Here is a 22,358-nt window from a genome sequence, read left to right on the forward strand (position 1 = left end):
CTGGGGAGGCTGTGGGAAAAGCCGGCTCTGATTCCTAGACTGTCTCTACCGGTCACCCCTTCCTGTAATGATTCTGCCACCGGACAGAGAGAGCTCTGGGCTTGGTTTCCCCATCTGCAAAATGAAGGGGTTATTGGACTAAAGACCTTCTTGTGTCCCTAGTGGCTTTAACTTGCGGATTAACTTCGACCTTTGCCGATATGGTGGCTGCAGGTCTACAGTGCTAAGGTAATTCATCTGATGCCCAAAGACGCGCATCAGGCCGTTCTCCCACTTCCCCCTGCCGAAAAGGTTTCCAGAAATATTGTAGCCAACTTTGAACGTATGAATTTGGGGCACAATATAGATACAACCCCAAAACACTTTTTACTTGTAATATTTAATCATTTTAGTTACACATGTTTAAAATAATAAACTATGTAAAATGTTAATTTAGAAATATCACCTTTTCCACTTCTATTTCCTGAGTCATTAGTCAAACTTACCCTGTGCAGCTCCACCCCCTGGGTGTATGGGCTTTTTCCAGTGTAGTTTTTTTTTTTTTTTTTTCCATCACCAGAGTGGCTTTTTGAGTCCTCTGACAATTTCCCAGAACCCCATGATCCTCACTTCCATCCAGATTTTGGAGAGAGAAACCTTTTTGAATCTAGGGATTAGCCCTTCCCTGAAACTTTTATCCCATGCCACAGGCCGCAATTCCCATAAATTGAATGAAGCAGTTGGTTTTTTTTGTTTGGGGGTTTTCCCCCCGTTTGGCTTGTGGGTGAACATTCACAATCTCTTGTGGCAATTAATCATTTGTTGAGTTGCTTCTTAGACCTTAGAAGTCTGTTTATAACAACATTCGTTCACTAAACCTGTGAAGTCATAATCTCAAGGCTAATTACTACCTCTGTGTTGACGTTAATTGATGACTTATTGCTATGGAACCTATCCATTGATGCATTGGTTATCTTGAATATAAGACAGTACAGTTTTCTGAGAGATAATGGAAGGCAAGGGAAAGATGACCGTATATTGGGGCATGGACAAAAAATCTTAATGTACAAAATTCTCGCTTAAATCCCATGAGCTGGATCTATTGCACATAGGAGCATTTCTTGGCTGTTTGGCAGCCAGCGTCTGTGAATATAGGCAGAGGCTTTCAATGGAGCCAGAGACAGGGGAGGACACCAGGCCTGCTAGGTCCCCCAGGGACACTGGGCAGCATCTTTCCCAATCTTCCAAATGGCAGGAACTGTGAGCCCGTTCCCACCACCTTTCTGCCGACTTGCTGCTGGGCTTTTGTGTAGTTTAATGAGCATAGAGTCGTTTGGAAATATGCACCATGCTCCACAAAAGGAAATAGTAATATAATCAGAAATGATTATATTTCAGCACTTCAGCACTATTGCTACTATTAATGTCCATTATCACTATATTACCTGAAATGTGTTTAACAATCACAGTCACTAATCAAGGTGCCTGTCCTGGAAAATGTGTATTCTCTCCATCTGGATCACACTATGTATTGTGCTGTTACTGTTTTAAAAAAAAAAATTTTTTTTTCAGATAATTGGAACCTGCTACTTCATACTTTGAAAAGCAATGTTGCGGGTAAAGCTCTGAGAGGTTCAAAGCCTATGCTTCCATCAGGGAAATAATGCAATTTCCATGCAAAAATGATTATAATATTATTCAGTGATTACATGGGGATGGGGGGTAGTCTGTTTTTGTTAGACTTTTGAAAGTGGCAAATTGAATTCCATCCAAATAATCAGAGGTTATGAGTTTCCAGCACGGTGTGTTTGCACTTGTTGGAGGTTCATTTCCCCAGGGTCCCCCAAGTCCAGAGCACCCCCAGTGCCTTTGTTGACCACTGGGGGTGGATGTGAAGGGCCAGGTAGCTGATTCCCCGCCAGCAGCCCTCAGCTGGCAACAACTGGGAGTTGGAGGGAAATACTCCATCTGCTCCTGCTCCAGGTGGGAAGACCTGAGACCTGCTCCTCCCTGTCTCCCAGAGGTCCCCAGCAGGATTGGGCTCAGCTGCCTGCTCATTTGAAGCAAGCTGTGTAGCCTCCAGCATCTCACTTCCCCACTGCCCCACCTCAGCTTTCGGAATCACTGTCCAAAGAGATCACTAGCCTCAAATCCGAGTTCAGGTTCGGCTTGACCAAAGAGGTATATGTGGCCTCCCTACTCTCCCCTGCCCCTTTTTGAGGGCATCCAGAGGCTCTCTGAATCCTTCTGTCCTGTAACCCATTGTAGGAGGATTCTTGGCAGACCTCAAGAAGTCCTAGCATTTTCAGGAATCATCATTCTGAAAAATGAGAAGTCTGAACATTTCTCATGATCAGAAAGATGATGGGCTTAATTTTTATTTTCCCTCCTCTTCTCTTAATTGTTATTACTCCATTCAAGTGAGACAAGATGATTTAATCGAGGCCGTATTTAAAATGCCCATAATCAATGCCCTCATTCTGAACATGTATCCGTGTGCTCTTAGATAATTTATGTATCATTTTAATAGATGTGTCAACAGCAGCCCTTCCTCATCTGAGCGGGCCTTGTGCAGAAAGATCGCTTAATTTGCTCCTCAATGTTGTTTTTCATACATGGTTGCTGCCCGGCCGACAGCTAGCAGATGATCCCATTACAAGCACATTTGACACAGCGTCTGCTGCGGAGAGCTCAGTCTTGAGGTCTCGCACCACAGGAGGCAGTGGGCATCTCTTTTTCACTCCAAAGGGTCCAGTCCCAGAGGACAAAGCACTTACGCAGCTGCTGGAGCTGTGGTCCCCTTGTATTCAGGTGCCAATGGGAGCTTGGGCTTCCTGCTGTCACCAACAGAGGCTGTCAGTGCTATACCCATTTCCCCACTTGGGGCCACCTGCTGACACACCCCAGGCCCTGCCTCTCTGTGTGGGGGGTGCCCAGCCCGCCCACCCACTGGGCTGGAGTTGTAGGCAAATTCACACTTCGAAAGCAGCCCTGTACCAGTGAGAGGAAGGTGCATGCCACCGTGTCTCGTGAAGCCCCCAGCTGCCTACAGCGGTGTCCTTGCATGAACACTGCCTTGACAGGACTTTCTCCTGTCATATTTGATCCTACTTCTTCATGGAGTTTCCTTGGATCCACTCCCAAACTATTGCTAGACCAAGAAGTCCGTCCACCTGTCACCCAAGGCAATCAACGGAGAAGCGGATGAGAAACCAACAGCTTCACTTTGATTTAGAGAAATGCCAGCAATTCCGGAGAGCAGCGAGGATGTCTCCTCAAAGAACTGTCCTGCCCCCTCTTTCCCTATGGTACTTTTTACTCTCACGTTAAAAGTAAACATCAGCAATGTTATTACTCATCATAGTATATGTTAAACAGACTCCTCCTCATAGGTTACAAAGCTACACAGCATTTTCTTATCTTTAAGTGGTTATATATTCAAAGCATTTTTACTCTAGACTAAATTTATAGTCAGTCAACACTTCACTGGGTGCACAGAGTACTCTGGGTCCTCGGCCAGTACCATGGAGTCCAGGTCCCCAACTTATCCTTGACATCAGGCCTTGGAAGTGAATAAACTATCTCCAGAAGTCAGCAGGTGGCTCCTCCGGCCTTGTTAGGGCCTGACCAGCGGCGCCCTGCATGAAATGACTGTTCAGGTGAACAGTGGCTGGTGACAAAACCACTTGCATCCAGGTCCCTGTTCCAGGATCTTCTTTGAAGGGAACCCAAGTGGACAAGCGTGCCCCTCTAAATCTCTCCATGTTGATCTTTCAGGCTCTCTCTTCCTGCAGGATCTTACTTAAGCCCCCACAGGAAGTCTTCCTGGTCCCTTGAGGCCAGGACCTTGCCCTCCTCCACCCTGTTCAGTCCTGCTAACATAGGTAATTTAGCCCTCACCCCCGGCAGCCTCGTGCCATTCTGTTGTGTGATGGGGCAGATGCCACCCCTGCCAGCTTCCAGCTGACTTACATGTTTGTCTCCAAGGTGACAGTGCTCTAGCCAGGCCCACAATTTGGGGTAAAGACCAGCGGCTTGGAACGGGGAGGAGGTTGGGCAGCCAGATAATCCCAAGAGTGCACTCTCTGGGGCAGGAGGAATAGAGAAACCCCTCCTTCCGCAGACTAATGCGAGTACTGATGGATAATCTGTGCCATTTCCACCTGCCGGGGTAACAGCAAGGCGAGTGCATTGTGTTCCAAAGGAAAAATGTTCTCGAGACGGAATCCTCGACCGGCCGGCTCGTGACAGAGGAAACCACATCAACTTCTAAATTTTCTCAATGAAGTGCGATATGTGTAATGTGTAATAAAATACAAATAAGCCTTTAAGAAGCATCTATGTGTTTCTTTTTATCAACCTTTAGATGCGTTAAAGCCGAGTACGATTTTATATGAATTCTAGATGATATGTAGTATTTTTATTTGCTACTTCATCGCTAAATGTTTCATATAAAACTGAAGAGGAAAAAACACACAGTCCCACATATAAAAGAAGAAGCAGATGGCTAAATGTGACCGTGGGAGAGAAGCAGTGAATGGAGTGGGTTCAGAATGGAGGCTCTTCCTCCTGGGGACGGGCCGAGAGGAAACGGAGGGAACTCGCACATGAGCTCACCTGTGTTCATTAGCCATTTGCCTCCCTGTACCTTAAGTAGGCCGTTAGTATTCATAAGAATCTACAGGTATCTTTGTTATATTTTTTTATCTTTTAAATGTACATATAAATGAGTATGTATTATTTATAGATGTCTTTGGATTTAGAAACATCAAGCTTAAAAAATAATGCACAAGGAATATTTGATTTAATGTTCACTGCGGAGGGGAGGGGAGGGGAAGAGACAGGGACTTTCTGCAGGAAGGAAGACCGGGTTGGGATACGTTATCTAATCTTTCTGAGGGGCTTTCCTGGAAGCTCTTTGGTGACAGTTCAATTGTAGAAAGGTCATTGGATGAAAGAAAAGATAGTGGCCAGGGGGTAAGGAAGCCTGAGCTCTCGTCCCGGCTCTCCGGCTGATTGGCTGTGCACCTTGAGCTTGTCACTAACCCTTCTGGCCTTGATGTCTGTATCCGGACATCAGCTGCACCTGTCTGTGGCTCTGAGACTCGGCACATCCGTGCTGACTGTTTCTCGGTTGTTGGTTTAGTTTGCGAAAGAGCAGCCAGGTTGGGGACCCATCGGTCCTTGTTTGTTCAGACGGAACGTGAAACCATGGTGTGATCAAGCCGCTTTCCTACACACATTGGTAGAGACCAGGAAAACAGAAGTTGTTTCTCATTCTATTTTCAGTTCCTGGGCTGTTTCTACATTGGCCAAGAAAAGCAAAGTACTTAAAGAAATTCCTGGGAATGACTTCTTTCTGCCTGAGTATGGAGAGACATGCCTGTCTGCAGTTTATTTTTAAATGGGTAACTCATAATATTTGGGTAAAAAGTTCTGTAATCTCCAAAGACGGACTTGCCTAGTTTTAATTTCTCTGAGAGTATAGAAACACCCTCAGATCTATTCAAATAAAATAGCTTTTTACTGGGTGGGGAAGCAACGCCCCTCAGACCCGTGTGGGGTGCAGACGAGGTTTTCAGTTGCCAGCCCTGTAGGCTTGGTGCAGAGGAAGGGGGAATTAGGGGGCAGAAGCCACTGCAGTGTCAGCCCAGCCAGCAGGCCTGCATTTTGGTTTATGGATTCCAGGGGAGGGTGATGGGATCTAGGGGGCTGGTGAAGAATGAAAGTGCTCTCTCACTGGGAACTCAGGAGGGAGCAAAGGATACCAGTACATGGACGCAGGACTCCTATACTCACTTGTGTCCTATTCACTCACTTCTTGGGGGGGTGAGGAAAGAGAAGGCACTATCTACTGTGACTCTCAACCCTCCCCATGCTGTGCTGTGCTTCGGTTAGTGGGCATGGTGATTATCACGGTTATAGCTACCACTCACACGTGCCAAGGAGTGCCTTTCTTATAGTAGAACTTTCAACTTTTAGGACAGCCATGGATGTCACCCCCATTAGATAGATGAGGAGACTGAGGCAGAGGACTTGACAGGAGTGTGGGCAGATGTGGTCACTGCTATCCCATGGCAGAGCTGAGATCGAGACCCAAGCCCCTCAGGCTGTGGGTCTTCCATGCTCTTGACCCTGCACAGGCTTAGCCAAGCCCCGCTGGTGTTCCTGAGACTACGGTATAAATCCAAAGTGAAGCTTTGATTGTGCTGTGCAAGGCTGTGGGATTCAGACTTAGGAGAAGGGGTGTGTGGACCTCCCTGCTTCTCTGTGAGGGAACAACAGCCCACCTTGCTTAACCCTGGGAGGCCACTCTGTTCCTATCATGTGTTTTTACAGCTATCAGAAGACCCCAGACAAAGGAGGGTGGGGGGCTGCCGAGGGACCCCCCAGCTGTTGGCCAGCCTGGCTCATCCCAGACCCTATGAGAGAGCTTGTGTGCTGGCTGCCCCTCTTGTCCCCACGACTGTCTCCAGCCCCCTGACACGTACAGCTCTGGTCTGTATACAGGGCTCATGGTGTTTTCTGACGTGGCTGGAGACGTGAGCCCTTGGGGTGCAGGTCCCAGGCTTCCTGGAGAATGGGGCAAGGTGAGAAGCTGGAACTGGGAAGGCGGAAGGGAAAAGGCACGTCCTGCTCTCTGGGTCTGCTGTGGGGCCCAGACCTGAGGCAGGTACTACCTAGGTGCCTTCCCCCAGTTGCTACCAAGGGGACCCTCCTGGAGGCCAGACAGGCTGGGAGCCCAGTCATCCAGCTGCCGTCACTGCCTTTCACTGCTCTCACCTACCTCCTGACTGGTTGTTTTGTTTTACTCCCCAAGGCACCAGTCAAGTCTTGTTTAAATGTTACAGCCCAGCCCCAGGAGCTTCGGGGATAATCAGGGGAAAAGACTTGTCCACACTCAAGTCAGAGCATTAAAAGGGCAGTGCCCCTGGGGCCACAAGGTGGTACGTGAGGGCACTGTGAGTCTGACACCCTCCCACGTGGATACCTGGACGGCAGTGGAGGAGAGGGTGCTGGCTGTCCCTCAGCGCCCACACCCACCCCAGCCCGACCAGGAGAGCCTCAGCTGGCCTGCCTGTCAGGGAGCCAGGGGCAGGTGCCCTTCCTTTCTCAGGGTTCTCACGGTGTCTGGTGAGCGAGAGGGGACCAGGAGCACCCCAGACGGCCCTCAGTGCCAGTCAGATGAAGAGCGTCATCATGAAGAGCATAAATTTGTGGGTCTGGAGGAGAAGCAACATCTGGGAAGGAATTATTGCAATTTTAAGGGAGGATGTGGGCCTGTTTAGAAGAACAAAATCTGGAAGCAATGTCTGATATTTTTTTTAAACTGGTTTGTATTCCAGTCATGAACCATGGTGTGAACATATTCCAGATGTTTAAAGAAAAATTGTAGAAAATGAGTTGAACCTTGCTGGCATTTTTCTTCCTTGAACAAGGCTTTACTGAGCACCTACTGTGTGCCAGCAATGTGCCCTGTGCCGACACCTTCAATGCCACTGCAGGAGGGTCAGGCTTGCCCACGTCCAGGAAGCACCTTCAGCTTCTTACCTTGAAGGCAGCCCTCAGAAAATGCAAGGGTCACCCTAGTTCTGGCTGCAGTGACAGGCAAATCTGTATTAACCAGGGCAGGAGGGCAAGGGGCTGGGCCCTGCCATTGACTGACAGGACTGGGTGGGTAAGTCCTAGTTAATTTAATTTCTGAAGGGTCTGCTGTGTAACAAGAAAATGTTTTGGGGGGAACTTCTGATTTTTAACTTTTTTGTCTGTAACACTTCAGCCTAAGTTTCTGGCAGAGTCCCGTCACGGTGTAACTTAGAATTCACGCAGGCTGCGGCCACCCCATTCTCCTTATCTTCCTATTCTCCTTTCCCCAAACCAGCTGAGGGAACTAAGAAATGGGCCCCTTTGGTGCAAAGCCTGCCCACCAGGAAGCCTCCGTGACAGCTGTGCCTGTAGAGTTGCTACACTACTAGAGTGCAGACAAACTTCCAAAGAGGAGTTTGCAGGAGGAGAAGGGGTAAAAGCAGGAGAGAGGTGGTCTAGGGAGGGGCATGGAGATGGAGACAAGCTGGGGCGGTCTGGGGAGTAGCAACTGGACACCATCCGAGCCTGCCTGGGTTTTCCGAGGCCCTGGACTAGGGATGCTTTTTGGTTGGGGAGTGCTGGGACCAATTCTAGGGCGTAGCGCAGTCTCTCCCGTGGCAGCAGGGCATCTTGGGGAGCTAGAGCCTTCCTGGGAAACTGTATTGGTGATGCAGGTGTGTCTTCATCAGCTTGGGTGGCCATACAGAGCAGCATGGACTGGGTGGCTGAAATAGCAGGAGTGGATTGTCTCAGAACACTGGATGCTAGGAAGTCCCAGATTTAAGGTCCAGCATGTCCGGCTCTGGTGAAAGCCCTTGTCCTAGCCTGCAGGTGGGCACCCTCTCTCTGAGTCCTCCCACCACAGCAGGTGGGGGAAGAGCCAGCTGTCTGGCGTCGCCTCCTCTTTCTCAAGGACAGGGTTCTGTCATTCTGTTGGATTAGGGCGCCACCCTATGTCCCAGTTAACCTTGATTGCCTGGCTGCCCAAGGCCTTTTCTGCAAATACAAATACACCTGAGGAGTCAGGGCGTCAGCATTATGAATTTGGGGAACACAACTCGGTCCCTATCAAGGTGAGAGGTGAAGAGGCATTGGGGGTAGAAATTAGAGCCGACAATGGAAACAAGACTGAGAAACGCCAAAGGTCACAGTAATGGAGAACCCAGGTGAGGGGCCTTAGTGTCAACAGTGGCAGGGAGTGAAGGAGGGGGCGCTCAAGGCTTCTCTGTGGCAGGAGGATCTGTGCAAGGTGAGGGGATCACTTGGTAATGTGAGCACCACCAGAAGTGGGCAAGGGGCCGGGGGCAGCTGGAGTCAGCAGGGACTGACTGGGATGAGGGCTGTCCCCTGACACCTGTGCCTTTTTATTCAGCCCTTTGGTGGTGACTGTGGAGTGAACCCGAGCAGCTCTGATCTCCTCACCAAGGGGGGGCTCCAGGAGAGAGAAGTGTTCAGTAATTGAGAACAATTCAGGAATGGGAGGCTCACGGTCTGGAATTCCCCTCCGCCTCCCTCCTTGGCTCGCTGTGTGACTCTTGACAACTCTTATTTACCATGCACCTCGGTTTCCTCCTCTATATAATGGGGGTGATAAAAATAATCAACTCGTTAGAGGAATTTGTTAGAGGAAATAAATGAGAAAATGTCAACTTGAAACATTATGAAAATTTTGTTATCTCTCCAATAGGCCCCAAGGCCTCTGTAGACACTATCTTTCTCTGATGAATTCATGCCCACAAAAAAAGCACGCCAGGAGGCCCATCCCAGCAGTTGCAAATAAGTAATGGTCTCATCAATAGCCAATTCTGGCTCCTTAATGGAACAGGAAGTCTCTGCCGGGTGCTGGGTGGACTCCCATAACACACTCCATCTTTGTACCTTCATTCTCCCCTTTTAAAAGCAGTGCCTTCCGTACCCCTCAGCCGGGGAACTGTCGTGAACCTGATGGATAAACCTTCTGAGAGAGTTTATTTTTGTGCTGGCAAGATGCCTTGCAGGCTTTGGTGAGCCCGCAGTTGATATTATTAATGGATGGCCTGTTTTTCTCCCTTCTTAAAAGAAACAGGGTATGAATGAGTTCCCCCTGTAGGGTACATCTGGAGCAAACATTCAGGACCAATGTCGGGCACCCTGGACTGCCCTGCCTGGGCTAACAGGAGGGTGGGCTTGGGAGCTGGTTTCTTCCCTGTGGTTGACGGCCTCCGGTTCCTTTGTTTACCTTCTCTCAAGAAGAAAGACTGTTTGTTTCCCAGTTTGCTGAGCGGTGCTGAACTTCTGGGCTTGGGAACCGTAATTGGGGAGCGTGGTCAAGACCCAGGCAGGGCTGCTTTCTGATCCTGCATCAAACTGCAGACTCTCTAATTGGTTTCTCTTCTCTGAAAGCAGTTTCTCCCTGGGAAAAAAAAATTATGTCTTTTATAGAGAAGTAAAAAATCTTGGGGCCCTTGTTTATCATCCTCTTGGTAATCAATTTGGTTCGTGTCAGGAATCATCTTCATTTATAACTGAGAATGGATCCCAAAGTTTTTCTTTAGTTTAGTTTTGAAGACCACCCAGCATTTAACCCAAACAACCCACTCAAGAGTCTTGCCTTCATCTTGGTGTTAGTATCAGTCAAAGTGAATTAGCATCTCTTAAGTTCCTCAAGATGGTGAAGGTCATAAGATCCTTTTCATATGCAGTGACTGATCACTTACCGTATTTTTAGAATATGAAGTCCCTTATCCTTTGGCTTTTTTTTTTTTTTTTGAGACAGTCTAATTTCATCACCTTTAGTAGAGTGCCTTGGCATCACAACTCACAGCAACCTCAAACTCTTAAGCTCAAGTGATTCTCTTGCCTCAGCCTCCCGAGTATCTGGGACTACAGGTGCCCACCCCAACACCTGGATATTTTTAGAGACAGGGGTCTCACTCTTGCTCAGACTAGCTTGAACTCCTGAGCTCAGGCAGTTCATCGCCTCAGCCTCCACAGTACTAGGATTACAAGTGTGAGCCACTGGACCTGGCCCTTTTTTTTTTTCAAGACAGTCTCACTTTATTGCCCTCCGTAGAGTGCTGTGGTGTCACAGCTCACAGCAACCTCAAACTCCTGGGCTTAGGCAATTCTCTTGCCTCAGCCTCCCAAGTAGCTGGAACTTTAGGCTCCCGCCAGAACGCCCGGCTATTTTTGTTGCAGTTTGGCTGAGGCTGGGTTCAAAGCCACCACCCTTGGTATATGGGGCTGGGACCCTACCCACTGAGCCACAGGCACTGCTCTGCACCTGGCCCTTTCTTCAATTTTTTAATGTTATCTTCCTTAAGCATGTAAACTATTCTTTGATGATGAAATTAGTGCAAGAGAAAGGATCAGTTTGACCAGAGATGCTAAAAATTAAGCCCAAAGAACTCCAGATGAGCTCTTCATCTCACCTGAAGATGTAAAACCTTCCCTAGCAGCCTGTCATTTCCTGGGTTCTTGCCTGAGATTCATTTTCCCAAGCCATGATCTTTGGAAATGTAAGGTTTTACAGTGTTCACTTGGGAACAAAATTATTACTAGAAATCGGTTCTAGTAATTTATTTTAAAGTCCCTTTAAATACCATGCATCTCATTAGAGTAGAATGCATTTGTGTGCATGGACGTAGCTTACACGCCTCCTAAGAAGAAAAGATAATGAGCAAGGATCTGCTCTAAACCACTGTGGGACGCGTGCTGTGGACCAGAGATTCAAAAAGATCATATCTGTTACTTAGGAAGCCCAGTATCTAACTACTAGGAGTGGAGGGTCAGGTAGGAGGAAAGAGAGCAAGAAAGGAAAGATGTGAAAAGTAATTACAGTCACTGAGACACACACTGATGCTGAATGTAGCTGAGAACAGTCAGAAGCCCCTCCTGGGAGGAGCTGTGGTTAGGGTGGGCAGATGCCGCTTGCTATGGGACTTTGAGCCGGTGATGACCTTACTGAGATGGTGAGGTTAGTGGAGGAAGAGGAAGGTTGTGTAACGGGTTATCTGGTTTTGAGAATGGGTAACCAAGGTTCATAGGGATTAAATAATTTACCAGGTGTCAGAAAATTAAGTGGCAGTGTTAGAATTCTAATTTAGGTCTGTCTGATTCCAAAGTTCTGCTTCGAATCCTCTCTGCAGATGTATTGACTGGGGTCTTGAAAGGTAGGAGACATATTCAAATGTGTAATTTGAAGAGTCCTTAAAGAAAAGGACTATCCACAGGGGAGTTGGCCCAGTATAAAGAGCTCACCATAGTGTGGTACCCCAGGGCCAATTAATGGGGATGAAGGAAGTTCCTACCTCTTAAGTCTAGAGGGGGAGAGCTCCTTTCTTACTGGAACTAGAGAGAGAGCCGCATGCAGTGTGCTGCCCCCCAAGGAGGGCCATGACCTTCAGCGGAGGGGCACTGAGGGAAGGAAGTAGGGGAATCAATACCCAACCCCAGCCCAATCCCTGGTGTCCTGCTGGTGCCTGCGTGGGCTGAACCTAAGCAGAAGTCAGAGGAGTGGTTGTGTGAGCCTCCCAGGCACAGAACAGAGTGGGCTGGGTGGAACGCAGACCTGGAAGGGTCAATGTGTCCATTCACATCAGGATCTTTTCATTAATGCCTTAGGGAAAAGTCCTAAAAAAGCTCAGTTTTCATATATGTGGTCTCTTTTTGTTCAGAACAGTTTCAATTATCTCCTCTAGAGGTGGCCTCTGAGGACTACAGAGTAGGGAGAGCAAGGCCATTGTCATCAGGTCAGGTAGACAGCCCTGTGCGTCCTTCCTAACACTGACCCTCCACCCTCCTGTCTGGCCTGTGCCTTGTTCAGTCAGCACAGTCTAGCTGCATCCTTGGATGTGGACTTTAGCTGGCCAGAGAGAGTTGAGCCATCTGGGTTGAGGAGAGAGGAAACAGATGGACCTGATATTGACCCCTGAGAGTTTGGGAGCCCCTTCCAAAGATGGTAGCTGAAGTCTCTGGGCTCTGAGTTAGGAGCCTGCCCAGTGGCCAACAGGGCCCTATCCAGGAGTGTCCAACCTTTTTTCTTTTCTGCTGCACATTGGAAAAATAAGAGTTGTCTTGGGTCACACATTAAATACACAACACTAACAAAACTGATGAGCAAAAACAAAAAGGTCCATGTATGCATATTTTTTGCGATATATGACACCACAAATAAGCAAAATAGTCCTCAAAATCTGCCTGCAGGCCACAGGTTTGACGCTCCTGCCTAGACATGCACCTCCTACTAGAATCTCCCCCATCCAGCCGTGGTGGCATCCTTGCTGATCTTGGAATGCCCCAGTCAGGTCCCCGCTAGGCTGTCGGTGCTGCTCTTCCCTCTTCTTGGAGCACCCAGCCCAGACCCCGCGTGACCTACTGCTCAGGCCCTGGACGTGTACGTTTACCTGCCATCTGCTCCCAAGCCGGCCCTCTCCCCCTGCTTCAATCGCACCACAGTCCCCCACCCTGCTCCATTTTTCTCACATAAAGAGCACTGATACCGTCTTACACATTAACTGTTTTCACTTGTTTTTTAAATGTATATTTTATATTTCTACCTTCTAGAATATGAGTTCCACAGGGACAGGAATATTTGTTTTGTTTTGTTCACTTATATACTCTTGGTGCCTAGAACACTGCCTGACACCTAGCAGGCACTCAGAAAATATTTATTAAATGAAGGAATGAGATTCTTGAGAACCTAAAAATAGTTTGACTCCCGTCTCCCAGCTCTTCCTTTTCACCAACACGTACCTGCCCACCATCTTCCCCAGAAATACACTGATCTTCTTATCCCCAGTACTACCCATTCCTGGTGGCTAAAGTGATCGATCCATCCTCATGCATCCCATGGGCTTGGCAGAGGAAATGTACTCACTGCTTTGGCTCTGTGTCAAAATTAAATGGTGACCTTGGCTTACTTTGCTTCCCCACGGAGGTTATTTCTTAATCGTAAAGAGAACACTCTATCCTTGGGAAAAATAATATTTTTGCCACCTTCAGCTTTAAAAATGGCTACTTGATATGGCTCATGTGTGTCTCTGTCAGTGGCAGCTGAAAAAGCTTAGGGTGAGAGGATCTGAGAAAGCCCCGTCGCGTCATCGGGGAGAAACTGCTCATAAGATGGAATTAGTTTTACAATAACTTATTTACCTGTCCAAATCCTTCATATCACATTAAAGCTTTCCCCTGCTACCCAGGACTCTGGAGTGCTAAGAGGAAAAAGGAAAATCAATTGATAATGATATATCCAGTTTAAAAAAATATATTGATTCCCAGGTAATGACAGTCGTGCGTTTCTGCCATTTCTGCAATGGAGAATGCCATTTCCCGTCGTGAAGATGACTTTCTCATATATTACATTTAAAAGAGGGAACTAGGAATAGCAGAGCCCTGCCTCCCCATAATAGATAGCCTCTTTCTACTCAGTATTAAATCTATAATTTTTTTAAAAACTTTTCTCCAGGGAACCTATTCTTTGCCTACTCAAGGTCTTCCTGGCCATTGTCTGAAAGAAGTAATGATTTGTTTTTCTAATTCTAGAGTTTATGTCCTTTTCAGCATTAGATTAAAGACTTACATTTTTTATTTTTCCCCATTGTCGGAGTTTCTTCATTTGGATTAGATAGAAGACAATGCCATTGTTCTTGTTCTTATTCAGTATCAAAGGCTCGGTGGCGGGGATTAGGGCTTTGTGAGTTTGGGGACAGGCAGGGATTCCTGGTGTCTGCCATTTGGGTTACTCTGCTACACTTTGCCCCATTATCTGAGTGTGGGGCAGAGCTTGGGATTACCCTGTGTGAGACAGTTCAGCATCAGGGAAATCCGGGCAGAAGCTAGCACCCATTTAGGGCGAGGATCCTTTAAGATCCTGGGGCTCTAAGTAGACCTTTTTGTCAAAAATGACACCCTTTCCCCACCCCAACCCCACTCGTTTCCCCTCTCTTTCTAGACTCTCTGGCTTCCTGGTGATGCTCATGCTTTACTGAGTGTCAGCGGCCATCGAGGACTTAGCATCCTGGGGACGAATCCAGAGCTTGCCAGAGACGGGCGGCGCAAGGTAGGTCTCTGCTCAGCTCACCTGGAAATAAGAAAGCCTCAGGCCAGCTCTCTCCTCTCACCCTCAATGCTGAGGGTAGGGAGGAGAATGTAGCTGGTCCCTCACCTTTTGGTCACCAGGATTTTTACCACAGGCCTGTGATCCACTGGTGCCAGGGCTTCGCTAAGCCATCTTGGCCTCAGACCTCCTGGAGGTCACCCGAGAGGTCGCTCTTCTTCACTTACCTGGGTCTTGGGTTTCCCCCAGGAGGTTAGATCTGAGGGTGGCCAGCAGTGAGGTGAACTTTAGCTCTTCAAACACTGTAATTCTTCTTTCTTTTGTAATTTAATAAATTTAAGTTTTATGATTTGACTTTTTTGTTATTAAATTATGTGATTAAATGTCATGAGAATATTATTTATTCATTGCAGAAAGATTTTAAAAGATAGTGCTAGAATTATTTAAATTATTTTGATTCTAGTTACCATAACCATATTCCCCCAAAGATAACCATCTTCGTGTCTCTCTTTAGACTTTCTCTTACACATGTATCCAGAGCACACATGCCCCCGGGATCTACTGTGTAGACTGCTGGGTGGCATGCTGTTCTGATTCAACAATATGTCAAGGTATATTTTTATGTCAGTAAATAGAAATGGATGTCATCATTTTTATAGGCTGCATACGTATATAGGAACGTGATAATATACATGATTTATGTAATGCCCTAATGATGGACCTTTAGCAAATTTTAAATATTTTGCTATTACAAACAACACCACCACAAACTTTTCTTTGCGTCTATAGCCATGTGATTTATTCCCTTGGATGTTAAATGTATAGAAGTCTGGCCTAAAATTTCTATTCCAGGCTCTCAAACCAGGTTCAGGCCGCCAGGAGAGTCAGGGGAAATGTGGCCTGCCTTGGAAGGGCAAAATCTTCTGAAAAGAATCTGCAAGATTGCTCCACTTCCCACGCTACAGGCCAGGAATGTGCTGCAGGCCTGGAGCAGGAGTTGGCCATTCTCTCCCATTGAAGGGACAGAGACTAGTCCTGGGATTCAGCAAAGTGGAGGCTGAGCTGGCCCGGTCCGGTCCAACATGGCACTTGAGCTTTTAGGAGTCCAGGGGCCAAAGTCATGTCTGTGCAACACACAGGGCCTGGTGCTTGGTGAGCACGGGCCACAGTGGCCCAGGGACTGCTCTATTCTCAATACCCCTCTCTGGTGCCAGTGCCCTCTGACCAGGAGTTTTCTGGTCCCTGTGTGAGGTCGACTGTGGCCTGAAGCCCCACTCCCTCCACAGCAGGGCAGAGCATCAGACCAAGGAAGTCCTTGCCTTGTCCAGATTCTCTGCTTCAGAATTAGAGAGGGTGGAGGAAGGAGGGCCTTCTGCTGCCACAGCCCTGGCACAAAGAGGACAGAGTGGGGCTCTGGTTGTCAGCAGGAAGTGGGAGGAGGCTCCACACTGGGCCAGGATCAGCCGCTGAAGTGGGAAAAGTGCCCCCCCATACCCTGCTGTGCATCCGGCCTTCTGCCACCCAGCAGCCAGAGGAGGACAGATGGGTTCCTGACCTAGAGGGCTGGTGGGCAGTTGGCACATGCCTGCTGGCACCACTGACTGGGGACAGCTGTCCTTGTTAGTTATCCCGGACACTGGGGAGTGGTTTTTGTCTGTGTCTGTTGGGTCAGAGAAGGGGAGTTGGAAAACAAGACAGTGAAGCCTTGGTTTGGTGTCTGTAGCATTTCTAAGTCCTAGATGGGCGGAGAAAAGATTCAAAGATGCTCTTCACAGAAGTCAGCTTTTCTTGGATATGTCTTCCAGCCTTAGGCACTGTGGCAGGAGGGAATAGAGAGTCCCCAGGGCAGTGGGTCTTGGTGTCTCACATGGTAGCCCTTAGTCTGGGGTCTTCTCCTCCCCGCTGCTGGTGCAGAGTGGCGCTTGGCTCTTGCTCACCCGCCCCCTGAGAAGCGTGTACTTGAGGACAGGATGGACCTTGAAGGCAGTCTCACCAGGCATGCCTGGTAGGATGCACCCTTTGTGGGCCTTGGTCTCTGTGCCGCACCCCCCCCCCAACCCCCGTCTGGTGTCCCCAGTGTGACTCAGGTCTGTCTTCCCTCCCACTTGGCCGGTACCGGGAGGACAGGGTCCTGTCTGAGCCACTTGTGTGTTCTGCTCCCTCTCCCCCCAGTACCTTTTAGTGATCCTGTGGCCCCAGGCGGTCCGGCCATGCCTGAGGGCACCCCCCACACATGGCCTAGTGCTGGGGTGTGCTCTGCCCTCACGTGAGCCCATCGATTCCCAAGAAGATAAGAAGATTCCGAGACCCACTGGGGCCTGGTGATCGGTGGCAGAAGCTATCCGTTTACTGTGGAAACTGGGCCAGCTCACCGGGCTCTGTGTAACCTGCTACTGAACCAGCAGGTTCAAGAGTAAAACAGGAGGGCTGCTCTCTGCTTCTTAGCGGTTTGATGAAAACCACCCAAGTAACCCAGGAGGAGCTAGCAGCAGTGAAATCTGATCCCTGCACCGTGGCCTAGGGTGGGAAGTTGAGCTGAGGACTCAGTTTGTGCAGAGCCAAAGGCTGAGCCAAGAATGGCATTAGCGGACACCTGGGGCTTGGGAGGTGGTGAAGGGCAGTGCGGATCCAAATTGGCGCTGAAGCCACCCTGTGCGGCGTCCCCTGTGTCTCTCCTCGGGACTGTCTCAGTCCTGCCTATCCAGACCATTTGTCCTACTGCCCTCAGCAGACAAGCCTGCATGCCCCAGGCATTCTCGAGGACGGTGCGAATGTCATTGCTAATGGGACTGGGAGCTGTTCAGCTAACGCCCACCCGTGCTGTGCCCTGGGCGCCCGTGCCGCTGCAGCTGCACTCCTGGTGGATCCTGCAGATACCCACTCTAGCCACACTCTCCTGCCCTCTGCTGCCTTCAGTCTGGCAGTAGGACAGCCTTGCTTCCTGGAGCTGTGCCGTACCCCCTCCCTCCTCTGCCTCCTTCTCCATTCCTTTTCAGCCTCCATGATATCCTCCCCAAGGATGGACCTGAGGGCCGACATCCCAGTGCTTCCAGCCCACATGGACACTTTGTCACCCCCAGCCTCTGACTGCTGCTGCCCTTCCCGGCCCGCACTACAGACCTCCACAACCCTTTCCCCAGTGGACACTGGGATGCTCAGACCCCTGAGAAGGCCTCAAGGCCATGCCAGTTGTCTGGGGCTCAGGTCCCTCAGCAGAGCCTTAACCAAGCCCTCACCCTGCCCAGGTGTCATTAGGGGCCACTAGCCCACTCCCTGCCCAGAACCCTACAGATGTTTCATAGCTTTCCATTGGCAAGGCCTCAAGACCTCTAGCCTGCCCCAAGCACCTTGGGATCAGCAAGTGGCCTCCCTGCCAACACCGGGCTTTCCTGGAGAACTGGCCCCACCTTCACTCTTGCCATGTGGGCTCTGGTCCTCCAGCCCATCTGCTGCCTCCCACCAGTGAGAGAGGGTTTGTGTGGCAGAGTTTCCTCAGCTCCCTGGCTCCAGCCATCCCTACACCCCTGCTCAGCTGTCCCCAGGCTTGACTCCCAGATGGCACCTCTGTCCTAAGGCCCAGACCCTTCTCCTAAGGCTCACGTGTGTTAGTTACCTGCCTGTCCAATTCCCAGCTGGGACTGCAAGTGAGCAGTCTGGTGCCGGGACCTGGGATTGGAGGCTGCCCTACAGTGATGTGCCCACATTGAGGATTTTGTGGCAGTTAATGTTGATCCTGTCACTTGTGACTCCTTTGCTGGGACCCTTGGGAGAAGGATCTGTCATTTCAGCACAGGCATATTCTTCTCCAAGCCATTGTCACTGTGGGCATAGACCCACGAGTCATGTTGTAATAGGTCAGCTTCCTGTTTGCCTCCTCCGAGCAAACACTACGTCTAAACACTATCGCTCAACCCTGCTGCATGTTAAGATGACCTGGGGGGAGGGGGGTTGAAATCCTCACACCCAGGCTATATACCGTATCAATTAGATCAAAGTCTCTGGGAGGTAGACCCAGGATTAGTGTTTTTATAAAGCTCCCCAGATGATTCCAATGGGCAGCTAAGGCCAAAAATATGGCTAAGCCTGGAGGCAAATTTGTGGCCCACCTGTAGCCCATGAATGGAACTTTCTAAATATGATTTCATGTAGGCAACATTCCCTGCCTCATTTCCTGCGCCCACACTTGTTATGCTCTCTCTTGCTTTTGATTTATGATGTCTTAATGTATCCTTTTAGGCCCCCTGCAATCCTTTCTAGAACTCAGCGAGGTGAAAACAAACAGAACAGAAGCTTCCTGCTTTTCTCAGGCTGGGACCTGGGCACAGCTCCCACCCCAGCCTGGCTTCCCAGAGAGAGAGAGAGGTCTGGAGCCTCCCCTTCCCCAGCACAAGCTGGGTCAGTGGCCTCATTCTAGTGATCCCACCATGGGGAATTGTAGCCGGTTCTGCCAAGAGCCCTCCAGGGCCCCATAGGAGAGGCTTGCTGGGTTCACAGCATCTGCAGTGCTGACACAGGTCTAGGGGGAGGCCAGGGATGGCTGGGGATGGCTGCCAGAGCATCACCCAGCCAAGGATACTGACCAGCTAGAATCCCCCACCCACCCTGCACTTGGTTCGCTCCACTCAGTCCATGCCAGGCAGCCAGGGAGATGGGCAAAAGGCAGGCGATGCCCAGGGGCAGGACTGGGAAACTTTCCCTAATCCTGGAAGCCAAGGGGCTGGGAACAAACAGCATGCCCAGGGGAGGCTCTGAGCTAATGGCAGGTGGGGTAGAGGGGCACACAGCAGTCCAGTCGAGCTGCAGAACCTCATGTGGCACCTCAGCTAGAAATAGCTTCCCTGCAAACCTCAGAGTTTATTTTTGTGGCAAAATTTGATTTTCCAGGCAGCCAGTCTCTTTGCTTACCTTGCACCTGCTTTTGTGGCCAAGGCTGCCAGGAACAGTTGTGAGTCTGTGTCCTCCATGGGGCTGACACCCAGCCTGCACTCTGGGAGCTTTGCTGTGTCCTTGAGAGTTCAGACAGAGGAGCAACTCTTTCTAATTTGCACAAGAATACAGAATTAGACTAATAGCGGCCCTGCCAGCATCCTGCTCAGGGAACGCTCCATGCATGCATATATGGAGTGACCACATTCTGACATTCGTGGACCCTTATTGGCGATCTTAAAAAACTTCTAAGATTTTGTCTTCTAATCATAAATTTCACTCCCTACCCCCCCCCCTTTTCTCTCTTGCAACAGGACAGATAGTACCAGGAGTACTGGCTATAGGATGAATACCAGCACATGGCGAAACAAAAGGGTGTTTCAACACTTACCACTCATTCATTCATTCATTCATTCATTCAGCAGGTGTTGGTAGCCACACTGCATATTTTTCTTATTGGGATTCAGAGGGGTCAGACCAAAGCCCTGTCCTCGAGGAGCGCTCAGTCCAGTGGGGAGACCAGCAAATAGATACATTCTTTTTTTTGATAAATGTGATCAATTCTTATGTGATAAATATGTGATAAGTGCAATAAGAAGAATTTATGAAAACTACTATAGAAAAACCATTCATTTGCTTGACTGGTATTTACTGAGCACTTATTATAATAATGCTGGGCATTGTTCTAGACACAGGGCACCAGGGATATCACAGTGACCATGAGAGACAAAATCCCCTGACCCAGAGCATATATTTGAGGAGCCGGTCAAAACCCAAGGCTTTAAAATAGAGGTTACGTGAAGTCCATATGTATGTATGTGTGTACAGGGCATGTGTGAAGTCCATATGTATGTATGTGTGAACATGCCAGGCAATGGGAACAGCTCGTGCAGAGGCCAAAAGACATGAGTGGACCAGAGAGATCAGAGCATAAGTGCTAAGGGAGACCTAAGAATAGGGAGATGTGGCTGGAAAGATAGTCCTCAGCAGTGATGGGCCTTGAAGGCCATGCCCAGCTTGCTGCTACTGGGGACATAGCAGAGAGCTCACACAGTGCTGACCTGAGCCATGCTCATAGCTACCATGCACTCCCTGACCCCCAAACAGAGATTCCTTGGCAACCACCATCCCAACCCCAAACTATTAGAACATCCGTGGCTCAAGAGGATATATATGACTGAGAGTATGTTACCTTCTCCTGTGACCCATGTGCTGTTAGTTTGCAAAGTGTTTTCATGTAGTTCCCTCTCCTGAGTCATGAGGGAGGACTCTAGGAGGTAGACAGAGGGATTATTGTTGCCATGTAGTGCACCAAGTAGCAAACCAAGGCCCAGAGAGGGCCATTGTCTTGCCTAAGGTCACACAGCCAAGCAAAGCAGAGAAGAAACCTGTCTCCTGGTTGCTAATCCAGAGGCCCCTCTCACCCCCATGTCAACTGCTCCTTTTTATGTTGAAGCCTGAACATAATCACGTGCTGCCTGGCTTCCACTAGCATTAGTTGAGCACATACTATGTGTCAAGCCCAGCACCAAATGTCCATGTGCTGGGCCTCAGTGTCATTCCAATTCCCATTCAGGAAGAAAACAGAAAGGGTCATATCTGAGCTGTCCTCTTCCTACCCACCAAGATTCAAGAGGCCTAAGGACCATGAGTCAGCCAGACCCAGGCCTCACCCTCCTGAGCCAAGTGGACTGGGGCTCAGAATTACCATCACAGGCTGGAGGCCACTCCACTGGCTTCGGAGTCCTCTCATCTTGGTCACTCAGAGGCTCGTTAATGACAGCTGCCAGTACGGGTTTGAGAGAGTGAGGAGATTTAAGCCTCATCTGCAGAGCTGGCGCCCGCCCATGTAAGACAGCCGCAGCCCAGCAATCCTCACGGGCCGCCCTTTGATTTGTAGCAACTCATTTAGATAAAAGCATCTGGTTCGTAAGGTAGCGACAACAAAAAAAAATCATTAAAAGCACATTTCTGCTTTTACAAAGTAACCTAGTAACAGCACAGGAGGTAACAATTAACCTGCCCTCTCTTCTCCAAGCTCCCAGGCAGGTGCTGAAAGTGGAGAGTGGGAGTCAGAAAACAGGCAGATTCCTTCCAGGTCCCTCCTGAGTTCAGTGCTCAGGGACGTGCATGAGGCAGCCCCATGACCAGCCAGGGAGCCTCGCCCTCCCATTAGCACCAAGAGGAGGTGTCCTGTCTCTGCACTTCAGAATAAACAGGACAATTATTTATTTAGCGCCAGTTGGAGGCTTTCTAAAGTGCATTCAGAATGCTCCATCCCACCCAGGTATGCCCTGAGCTGCAGGCACTGACTTGGGGGATCAGATTAAGTAAATCTGACCCACCCCTGGTGGTCCCTGCATGCACTCTGCTCCCATCCGGACTCCTGTGTGCCCTGACTCCCACTGCGAATTTGTTTCCCATCCCGGAGTCTCCCGGGAGAGCCTCTCCCAACTCTGTCTGCCTCCTGGCAAAATGCTCCCAGGCCACACACATCCTCACTGTCGGAATTCTCTCTCCTCAGGCCATGACATGTTTCTCTCCCCAGCACCCATTTACCACTTAGGTACCTCTTGGTCCAGTGGGGTCCTTTCACTGTCCAGTATGCGCAAGGCTCACCCCCAAAGCCATAAGGTCTCTGGGGACAGGAGGGCAGCCCTGCAGAACTGAGCACATATGCACATTGAAAAGGAACTGATGGCTCGGCACCTGTGGCTCAAGCGGCTAAGGCGCCAGCCACATACACCCAAGGTGGCAGGTTCAAATCCCCAGCCCGGGCCCGCCAAACAACAATGATGGCTGCAACGAAAAAATGGCCAGGCGTTGTGGC

General features: G+C 49.4%; 1 protein-coding gene across 1 annotated transcript in view; it reads left to right on the forward strand.

Annotated features, from left to right (window-relative positions):
• Nucleotides 1–22,358, forward strand: part of KLHL29 (kelch like family member 29) — a 292,829-nt gene that overhangs the window by 66,218 nt on the left and 204,253 nt on the right. Inside the window, exon 2 of the mRNA XM_003787428.2 lies at nucleotides 14,498–14,605. The gene's annotated coding sequence lies outside the window, so the exon portion shown is untranslated. The remainder of the gene's footprint in view (nucleotides 1–14,497; nucleotides 14,606–22,358) is intronic.

Source organism: Otolemur garnettii, unplaced genomic scaffold (genome assembly GCF_000181295.1).
Source record: "Otolemur garnettii isolate 467f Iridium unplaced genomic scaffold, OtoGar3 scaffold00022, whole genome shotgun sequence".
Classification (NCBI taxonomy): Eukaryota; Metazoa; Chordata; class Mammalia; order Primates; family Galagidae; genus Otolemur; species Otolemur garnettii.